Source organism: Benincasa hispida, chromosome 5, assembly GCF_009727055.1.
Source record: "Benincasa hispida cultivar B227 chromosome 5, ASM972705v1, whole genome shotgun sequence".
Classification (NCBI taxonomy): domain Eukaryota; kingdom Viridiplantae; phylum Streptophyta; class Magnoliopsida; order Cucurbitales; family Cucurbitaceae; genus Benincasa; species Benincasa hispida.
In genome coordinates, this window is record NC_052353.1 from 17,681,695 (window position 1) to 17,693,081 (window position 11,387).

General features: G+C 38.8%; 1 non-coding gene across 1 annotated transcript; it reads left to right on the forward strand.

The window, feature by feature from the left end:
* Positions 1-658: 658 nt before the first annotated feature.
* Positions 659-765, forward strand: LOC120078836. Its single transcript, XR_005482117.1, has one exon. It is a non-coding gene; the product is annotated as a small nucleolar RNA R71 (small nucleolar RNA).
* The last annotated feature ends 10,622 nt before the right edge of the window (positions 766-11,387 follow it).

The window sequence follows — 11,387 nt, forward strand, 5'->3', positions numbered from 1 at the left end:
GTAGCTGTACTTCTTCTGTTTCATGTTCTAGAGGCTTGGAGGTGGACGCAACTTCTGGTCCATTTTCATGTTCTAGAGGCTTGGGTTCTTGGGTTCCATCGCATTAATAAAAGGGTTGGTTTTGGTGGGTTCTTTTCCTTCTTCCACTGCTGTCTTTCCACTTAGCAAGAAGATTGCTAGGCATTGTTCCTTTCCTGTGTTCCTCGGGTTGCGAGGGAGCTCAATTGAGCTTGGCAACATCCCTTGTGGTCTATTTTTAGGCTTACTCGCAATCTGTCCTATTTGGATTTCAAGTTTGCGAATAGAAGTCGCCGGGTTCTGGAGGACCGTCTCGTTTTTCTCAATGTATTACTTCTGTCTCTTATACACATCTAGATGTGTATAAGAGACAGTTGTGATGCTCTGTATTAGATTCATCATCGCATTCATTTGATTTTGTAAAGATGCGATGGACCAATTGTTTGCGTCACCTTCTCGAATTTTTAATCGTTGATCGCTTTCGCACCAATCTTCTTGATTCTTCGAAATGCGATCAAGAATATTTTTAGCCTCATTGTACGTTTTGTCAAGTAGACCACCAGCTGCTGCCGCATTGGCAACCGTCTGTGATGTAAGGTTCAAACAGTGATAAAATATCTCCATCTGGAGACAGTCAGGTAAGCCATTGTGCGGACAATCTCGCACCAATCTCTTAAACCTCGCCCAGGCATCGTTGAGCGATTCGTCAGTTTCCTGTTCAAAATTTGTAATCAACTTGCTTCTTCTTGCGTTCTCGGTAGGGGGAAAGTATTTCTTCATGAACTTTTCTACTACTTGTTCCCACAAGGTTATCTCTCCTGGTTTGAGAGAATACGGCCATTTCCTTGCCTGATCGCCCAGCGAAAATGGGAACAATGTTAGTCGAACTTCTCAGCTGATATGTTTGGTAACACAAAAGTGTTACAGATTTCAATGAAACTCCGGAGATGGGCGTGCGAATCCTTGCCACCCCTTCCACCAAAATGTCCGGCCGTCTGAATCATCTGTAACATAACCGGCTTCATCTCAAACCTTGATTCGTCCAAAGCTGGCCTCATGATTCCTGGGGAGAAATCATAGAGGTTCGGCGATGCATAGTCCCAGATGGGTCTATTGCGGTTGTTCGCCATGAGAATGAGGTTTGCCATGATATTGTTTGCGTTTGCTGCTCTTTCTTCCGGTTGTTCCGCCATATTGGGATTTCTCTCTTGTTGTTGTCAGTGGTTTTCTCTCTGTCTTCTTCAAAACATTCTTTCAATCTCTGGGTCGTAGTGGGGCTCAGGAACGTGTCCTTTGCTCACCTACTTCTTCCCTTTCCAAAGGAATGGCAGTGCATAGAGGTCAAAAGCTGCAAAGAAAATAAAAAAGTTACTATTAGCACAATATGTACTGTCGTAGTGCCCGACAACTTGATGCGTGATGTTATGCGATGAAATAATGGAAATGTATGCGATGGTGGAAAATGCGTTAAGCATGCAAGTTTTCTTAGCAAGATCCAAGTATAAATCCTACTGAGTTGCCTGGTAAGCCTAGGGTCAAACTCAGGGACTAAGGAAAACAATATGCGATGGTAATTTTTAGATCACTTTGCGGTAAAACTTAAATCAAGGAGTTGGTTGGTTTGTTGTTTACAGTATAACATGTATGAGGCAGAGTTGAGAAAAGAGTCAATATTATAAAAGATGCGATGAGTATGCGGCGAATGGGTTGAGAAGGGGTTTAGCTAACACTTCCTAGGGTTGCGTTCATGTTATGCGATTATGCTACACACATACAACAAAAATTAAATGCAAATGCAATGGCTTCTAGTTTTAGAACGCATGCACTATATGCGATGATGTCTATAGGACTTACATTTAAGCCTCTATTCTTGTCTATGCGATGACGAATGACACACATATATACAAGGCGACCGCATACTACCATAACCTATCTCTAGGGTGCATGCGATGCATGTTGGCAAACAGAGCCTATCTCTAAGTCCCTATCTCTTGCTTATACAGATCTAATCTTGCTCTCTCAAGTCTAGATTCTAATTTAGCTCTCTCAAGTCGTAGGTTCTTTCTTTAGACTCTCTCTCGAGTAGCTCTAAAGGGTGTTGGACGCAACATAAGACAAGATGATCACATGCAATGAAGATCCTAGGTCCTGTTAGCTAAGTACTTCTCAACCCATTCGATAGATTTAGCTACTCATGCGTATTTTAAAGAGAGTGAATAGATGTAGATAAACAAGTACCATTCTATAAATATATAATCGAAGTACAGAATGACAATGTGGAATAAGAATAAAGAGCCCAGTAGTAATTTCTTCTTCCCGAGGCTTTTACACTATTCTTCTCTACTCTGCTCAAAATATATTCTTGCTCTCGCAAGAATCGGCCCTCTCTCTGTTTTCCACGCTCCCTGGCACTCTTTGGAGCTGATAGGTCAATCTTCCGGCATCTTTTCCCTTCTCTCACTTCCGCCTTCTAAGTATAAGAAAACTAAGAACAAGGCTAACTATCGTCTATACGGTGAACTCTAAAACTGGGCGAACTGAACAAACTCCTTCATTGAAGGTGTTCTGCGGTATATATAAAGCTTCAGGGTGAAAAACTTCTTCTCTTTTATGATTGCACTGATGGGATGGCATTAATTCTCTGTTTGATGTGCTGAATAATGGTCATCAAAAAGTTGAGTTTACTTGCTATAGTAGGTCGTTAACGGCTGGTCAACTTAATTCAAAATCGACCGTCATCAGTTTCCTGTCCCATCGTGATTTATTAAGCTTTCACTTAGATGTGCCCACCTTGATGTGCCGGCTCTATGCAGCCACTTTCTTAAGCAGATATTCGCGAGTGCAAATGATCGCATAGCCTTACGGCCGCAATCTTTTAATGCGCTCGGACGATGATTTCTTCGAATCGCATTTCCACCTTGCATCAACGCATTTTCCTGCATAAATTACATAAGTTAGCTGTTTTAATGCGATGGATGCCTGCGATTGCAATGTTGTGAACTTAATGCTTTTGGATGCAATATTGTATATTTTCCATCGCAATCCTGCATGGTTTTATGACTTTGTGCCGTAATAATGTGCATTTCTGCTCGTTATCAGCAACGGCGCCAAAAACTTGATGCGTTGTAAATGTGATGCGATTATGACGTATGTTTGCGGTGATGAGTTATGCATTGAACATGCAAGTTTTCCTAGTAAAACCCAAGTATAAATCTCACTAAGTTTCCTGGTAAGTCCAGGGTCGAACACAGGGACTATTGAGTTACTATGTGACAGTAAATGTGATTCCTTTGTGGTGGAAAAAATAAATAAGTTAGATGGTGTTTTGATTAAGTATATTTCCTATGCAACAGATTCGAGTAAATAGTTAATGAAATTGAGAATTACAATGAGTATGCGATGAACGAGTTGAGAAGGGATTTAGCTAACACTTCCTAAGATTGCGTTCAAGTTATGAGATCATGCTACACACACACAACAGCATATCATCTCTCAATGCAAATGCCCTAGTTTCTATTTCTAGGATGCATGCGATGTATATGATAATGTCGATAGGACTTATGTCTAAGCCTCTATTCTTGTCTATGCGTTGATGAATGATGCATACATACACAAGGTGACCGCATACTCTCATATCCTATTTCCATGGTGCATGCGATGCGTAGTAGCAAACATAATTTATGTCTAAGTTTCGATCTCTTGCTTAAGCGGTTCTAATCTGACTCTCTCAAGCCTAGATTTTAACCTGACTCTCTCAAGTCTAGATTCTTTCTTTAGACTACTTTCTCAAGTATCTCTAAAGGGTGAATGACGCATACATAAGACAAGATGATCGCATGTCTCCACATGAACGACGTTAGAGATGAATCATCTTGTGGTTCGGTCTTATATAAACTTTTTATATAGGATACCCCCGCTCGCATGTCTCCATATGAATGGTCAGGATCTACCATCTGTTGTAGTTCACAATACTTACAAACCTCTACAAAGCGGGTCGTATCCATAGTGTTACCAAGATCAGGTATCCGTCCTTAATCTTTATATTATAGACCTTTTTAGGTTATTACTTAAGGCATGATCTACTTATATATCTCATATACATGCTTAAGTTTTCATACAATAACCATGAAACTTTATTTATTGGATATGAGTAAATGTCAAATAAAATAACTATTATTTTATTCATAACAATGTGTATAGTTTAGAAACTACAAGACTCCAGGAGAATTAGGACACCAATCCCAATAATTTCCCACTTGTCTTAATGCCTCGGGAGAGTAATGTACAATACATGAAAAATACAAGTACAATATAAAATAAACTAAAGCATACTCTATACCCCAATATCATCTCCCACTTGCCCTAGACAAAATACCACATGTCCTGTAGACCCAGACTTTCTATTTGACCCTTGAACAGTTTAGCCGTGAGAGCCTTTGTAACTGGATCAACAACAGTGTGCTCCGACACGATCTTCGTGACTATCACATCACCACGATGCACAATCTCCCTGATCAAGCGTTATTTCCATTCGATATGCTTGCTCTACGATGACTCCAAGTTTCCTTTGAATTTGTCACAACCTCGCTATTATCACAATAGAGAGTGATCGAAAAATCCATATTTAGAATAGCTTCCAAATCTGTAAGGAATTTCCTCAGCCAAATAGCCTTCTTAGCTATTTCACAAGCGGCTATGTATTTAGCTTCCATAGTGGAGTCCGTGATGTATCCTTGCTTGATGCTTCGCCACACCATAACCCCTTCATTCAGAGTGAACATTGACCCTGAAGTTGATTTACGAGAATCTCTATCAGTCTAAAATTTAGAGTCTATGTATCCTGTAAGGATCAAATTTGTATCTCCAGACAGGAGCATGTAGTCCCTTATTCTCTGAAGATACTTAAGGATCGTTTTGACCACTGTCTAGTGATCTAATCCTGGACTGGACTGATAATAACTGACAATCCCTTCAGCATAGTAAATTTTGGGTTTGGTACACAACATTCCATACATTAAGCTTCCAATAGCTGAAGCATAGGGAAACCGTCTCATGGTTGAAATGTTTTAGGACATTGATCATTAGACAATACGATTCTATGCCTGAAGGGTAACAAACTGCTCTTAGAATCCTGCATCCTATACCTGATCAACATTTGTTCTATGTACGATGCTTGAGACAAGGCTAACCTCTTGCTTTTACGATCCCGAAGATCTGGATCCCTAGAACATACTGCGCCTCACCCAAATATTTCATTTGGAACTAGCGGCTAGCCACTTTTTGGTGTCAGTCAGAAACCCTACATCATTCCTAATTAGTAAAATATCATCCACATAGAGTACCAGGAAAGCTACTGAGCTGTTGATGATCTTCTTGTAAACACAAGGCTCATCAACGTTTTGATCAAAGCTAAACAATTTGACCACACTGTCAAATCTAATGTTCCATGATCTAGATGCTTGTTTTAGCCCATAAATGGACCTATTAAGCTTGCAAACTCTTTGTTCTTGATCTGGAACTACGAACCCCTCTGGTTGAGCCATGTAGATGGTCTCCTCAAGATTACCATTAAGAAAGGCAGTCTTGACGTCCATGATGACATATAGAAATGTACGTCATCTTTGGCCTTTTATTTAGAATTATAAAGGCTGTTAAGCAGAATATGTGGCAATTATGTTAGGAATTCATGAGAAAATGAGTATGCATCATTCAGCATAAAGAATCTCGACTAACCCACTATTATGCGTTATTATACGTTCAATTGTCTATCTTTGTAGCTAACACAGGAATCAGACGTAGACGTAGAAGCCGGGCTATTGCATAGACGACCGTAAGTGGAGAAATTTCCATCACAAACGGATGCATACGTACAACGCATGGGTGTTGCTGTAATCGACCGCATGCGTCCATCGCATAGGAGTTGCGATCGTCAAGCGATTGCGGTCATCGTGTAGAAGTTTCGATAATCAAGTGAATGCGGTCATTTCAAGATTGCAGGCACACAATGATAACCATAATAGCAGGATTACTGCAAGATTGGTGGAATGGAAGCATCAATGCATATCTCGGGAAAATCAAAAGATGATGTTGACATTTCACCTACCACGTCGTTAGCAGCTGAGATTCAGAAAAGGACCAACGCGCCGCGAATGTCAAAATTAGAGCAGGTCCATTAATGCTATCGGCGATCAAGTTCTATAAATAGAAGCCGCTGAGCATAACTTTAGACATCCAAGGTTTCCATCCAATGTTTCCTACCTTCGGATGGATCCTTGTGATCCAGACTAAAGTGTTAGAAGAAAGCTTGAGAGTTCTATATCTCCTTCATCCATTCCGAGTGACAATCGGAGTGTTGGAACGATATGGCAACCCTAGAGGGGGGTGAATAGGGTTTAATTAAACTTTTTTTCTAAATTAACCCAATTAAACTAATTAATACACTTTTTATAAATAATAAGAAAAATTCAATTTATGCAATAAATAAGATGACAAAAAGTGTGATAATTTAATTCTATCAAATTTTAGCAAATAAATAAGAAAAAACTAAAACATACAATAAATTGCTTAAATTAATTGCAAAAATAAAAAAGAAAGAGTTAGAGAAGAAGACACCGTAATTTTTGTAGTGGTTCGGTCAAACTCGACCTACTCTACTCCCTAAGCGCCTCTTGGGAATTTAAATAAAATCTTTCTGACTCTTTCCATGGATTAGAGCCCAACCATTACACCACCGCTCCTTTTACAGGTTCAAGAGCAAATCCGATCCTTTCCACGGTTTAGGATCAAACCGTTACAAATGTTGGAATTTTTGAAGAACACAATACAACTATCACTAGAGTGTATTTACAAGTTTAAGCACTCAACAAATTTACCCTCACAATACAATAACACTCTCTCAAGAATAAGATAAAAAAAAATTTGGAATTTAGAGAGAGCAACAATGAAACTTTTGAGTTTTGGAGGATTATGAAATGTAAAATTTGTTAGTTTAAAATTTGGAGAGGAAGATGGTTTATATAGAGATGGAAAAATTTTTAGAAACCACAATTAATTTGGACCATTGGATTTTGGAAAAGAAAAAGTCAATGGTAAGAAATTTTAAACCAAACTAGTTGTTAAATACAAACAAAATATAATATTAAATTCCGTTTCTTTTGAAATTCATTTTCTTTTTAAAATTAATCCAAAAATAAAAAAAAAAACATACCATGTGTCAAAAACTAGCCGTTAGACACAAACATAAAATAATATTAAATTCATTTTCCTTTTAATTCATTTTCTTTCTAAACTCATTCTCTTAAAGTCAATCCGAAAATAAAAAACATACCATGTGTAAAAAACTAGCCGTTAGACATAAACATAAATAATATTAAATTTATTTTCCTTTTAAATTTAATTTTTTTTTTATGTTAAATCAATCCAAAAATCAAAAGTTCATCATATGTTAATCTCTTAATGATCCACCATTCAACCAATATGCTGCCACATGTCTACATGCAAATGGTCTGGTTATGCCACGTCATCCATCACTGTATTTTCTCTATAGACTTGTTTCGGTCATATCGTCTTCATTTTAGCTCCGATTTGAGTGATTCAAGAGGTGTTGGAATCGTCGTTCCGAGCTCTACGCTATAGACATATTAAAATACTAAGATTTTCAGTAATTAAAAATTGAGTGTGTTATCATCTAAACATTGATTGATTAATTAATTAAAATTAATTAATTTGAGAATAAGTGCCAAAAAGCCAACATGGAGCCTTCACCGGAGTTAGATCTCGAGAGAGTCAGCTCCACCGCCTTTCCATGGCACCACCGACAGCCTTGACACACATCCGCTGGAAGCAGGACATTGCTTCCAACTGGTCCTTTCATTTTCTCTTCTGTTCTTATATTGTATTGCACTACATTTTGGATTAAGAAATTAATACATTGTGTGTTCAATGCATTTCTATGTTTGCTTCGATTCCATCTCCATCTTTCTTTGCTTAGCATCCTTAACTTTCATCACATCACTTAGTGAGACTGTTAGAGTATCACATACTTAATCATGCGGCATAGGAATATGAGGTATGTAGCAAACCATCGGGAGGTGTGCTTTGCATGAGTATTGTGAGAAAACCTTATTTGCTTAATGTGAAGCTGTAGCAACGCCTGTTTATAGGCAGATGCAACGCTTATCTATGAGTAAAGTCAGCAACGACTAACTGCCCGAGAGGCTAAGTGGTTGGTCGCATTAAGCAATGTAAGCAAGTGTTCACTAGAGATAGGAATAATCTTACATCAACCAAGTTTATGTGGTTACCTTGTCTTATGAGTGTATCATTCATCATTTAGGCATACTTGAGAGAGTAATCTAAAACCCAAATCTAAGACTCGAGAGAGCGGATTGGAACGCATAAGCAAGAATGGGGAACTTAGGAATAAGCTCCGTTTGCTATTACACAGCGTATGCACCCTACGGATAGGATATTGCATGCGTCCAGAAGTAGGATACAGTGGTATGTGGTCATCACGGTTATGTGTGAGAGCACTGAGCGGGTTATGGAGGCTTAGGCATAGGCTTCTCGACACTATCGCATATACATCACATGCTTCCTAGAATTAGGCTCAAGTGTGTGTAGCATGATCGCATAGCTTGTGTTGGCTGAGGTTGCCCTTGCGGTCAAGCTTAGGGTTGCGATGAAGACATCTTCACATTTTATCTATTTTTCCATGCATTTACTACGCGTCAACAGTTGTCATGTCTCTTCCTCTCATTCATACTTCCAATGCTTTGTCTGTTAGTTAGGAGTAGGAGTAGTTATTAGCTTATAACCCCCATCATTCTTTTATTTATCTACCGCAAACACATTACCACATAGCATTTAGTTACAAGTCCCTGAGTTCGACCTCGGATCACCCGAGAAACTTGCATTCGCGTTATACTTGGCGTGAGCACAAGAAAACTTGTGACGGGAACGCACGGTCATCGTATACATTCGTTAACGCATAGTTTCATTCCAATGCATGACCACCGATGCATGAGTATCAACGCATAATCTTAAGACATGCATCACATAATTGCATTCACCAATTTTCATCATCAGTCCATTTTCCATATCTCATAATCATAAAATGTGGCAATGGACAGAAGTATCCTGATAGACTTGAGCATGATAACAGGTGAGAAAGTTTCCTCATAGTCCACTCCCTCGACCTGGGTATAACTCTTTGCTACGGGTCTAGCCTTAAACATTTGCACCTTTCCATCTACACCTTGTTTTCTCTTATAGATCTACTTACACCCTTAGGTTTTAACCCATCAGGTTTTTCCACAAGTTCCCGAACATTATTGAAGTACATAGACTCCATTTCCTGGTTCATGGCCTTAATCCACTCATCTTTGTTAACATCCTCCATTTCCTGCTTAAAAAATAATGGATCTTTGACTCCATCATTAGAAATGATGTTCTGAGCTTCATTCAAACCCATGTAGCGTTTCGCTGGGTTCATAACCCTCCCACTATGTTGAGGCAGTCTCAAAACTTGAGATGGTTGACTAGAGGAACCGACCTCAACAACTCTTGTTGATCTGTCAGCCTATTCAACAACTCTTGTTGAACCCTCAGTAGTCTCAATAGAAGTCTCATGTAAAACAAGCTTACTTCACGATTTATGATCCCTGATGTGGTCTTCTTCCAAGAAGATAACCTTTGTAGAAACAAAAACTTTGTTCTCACTCAGATCGTAACGAAGGATCTCTTACCGAAGAGTTCGATGAACGCGTTCGAATCACTCCAATTTCACAGTGACCGAAATACACAATATACATTCAAACATACAGTTATGCAAATGAGCTGTCAATTAAATGCATGCTTTGAACAAAATAAACGAGGGAGAGAGTTGCCATACCAGTTGAAGACGTTCTTCAAACTTCGGAACTTAATGCAACGGAAACCTCTACCCAATCAACAACCGCTCAAACAACCGCACGAACACGAACACCACGGGGACGACACCCCTAGAAAAGAGCCCTAGGTATTCTTAGAGTGAGAACTTAAAGTGTGGTCTTCGGTGAATTTGGTAAAGGAAGGAGGAAGAAGAGATCGTGTAGGCGATAAGCAAGTGGGAGGGAAGAAGACACTATCATATAGCATGATGCTTATTGTTTAGGAGAAATTACACAATTATGTAGATTTTATTGAACGATCGTTTAGCAAACTCAGCACATTATATGATCGTTTAGAGAAGCTATCTGATCGTGTAGGAACTAGCGTGCGATCGTTTAGACGCGAGTTGGACGGCCGTCTAAGCGTAGAGCGACTATCGTATAGGCTCTCGAAATACTTAATCGATCAATTACTTTTCACCAGCACGCTCTTCTATCTTTTTCGGACGACTGATTCAAAATGAAAACCAATTTCATTTTAATTCATCGGTTACAATAACTGAAGCATTCCCACTAACCCATGACCGAACGTGATTTTTGGGTTAATTATCTTATAATTAACCAATTAAAATATTAATAAATACAATCATATTATATTTTTAACCTATAGTTTGATATCACATATCTACTATAGTTTTCTCCTCTACTTGATATAATTCATATTTATATCTAATTTCCTCCAAAATAATGAATCTCATACATTTAGACAATTATATCATATATAATTAACCAGTCCAATTATATCATATATAATCAAACTTCCTCTTGTCAATTTAAACATTTCAAATTAACCCAAACACTGATTCTCGACTTTATCCAAGCTACCCAGGGGACCTAATGAACTTGTGGCTCGAAGCTCCAACGGTGCGTGAATACCTGACTAAACTCTTTAGCCACAAGATCCACCATTTGTTAACTATCAGGCATTCCATTAAAGACCAACAGCTGAACTCTTCTTACCACAGATATATTTCTTTATACATCAGATATAACCAATCATGAGTACGATGACCCTTCACAGATGCTCGTAAGTATAGCTGGGCCAAATTACCGTTTTTCCCCTATAGTTACATTTCACTCCTTAAGTACCACTGATTCCTTTAATGAACAATACAACATAGTCAACTATGTGTGAACTCCTCTCGGGCCAAGAGAAGGTGTGTGGCGCCTGGTGACGAGAAATAAGTTATCAATTACTTGACGACTAAAATTACGTGGACGCAATATGTGATGCATGTTCTTAATGTATGCATTGATTACCATGCGTTGGTGGTCATGCGTTGGAATGAACTATGCGTTAACGAATGTATGCAATGACCATGTGTTCCTGTCACAAGTTTTCTTGCACTCACGCCAAGTATAATGCGAACGTAAGTTTCTCGGGTGATCCGATGTCGAACTCAGGGATTTGTAACTAAATGCTATGCGGTAATGTGTATG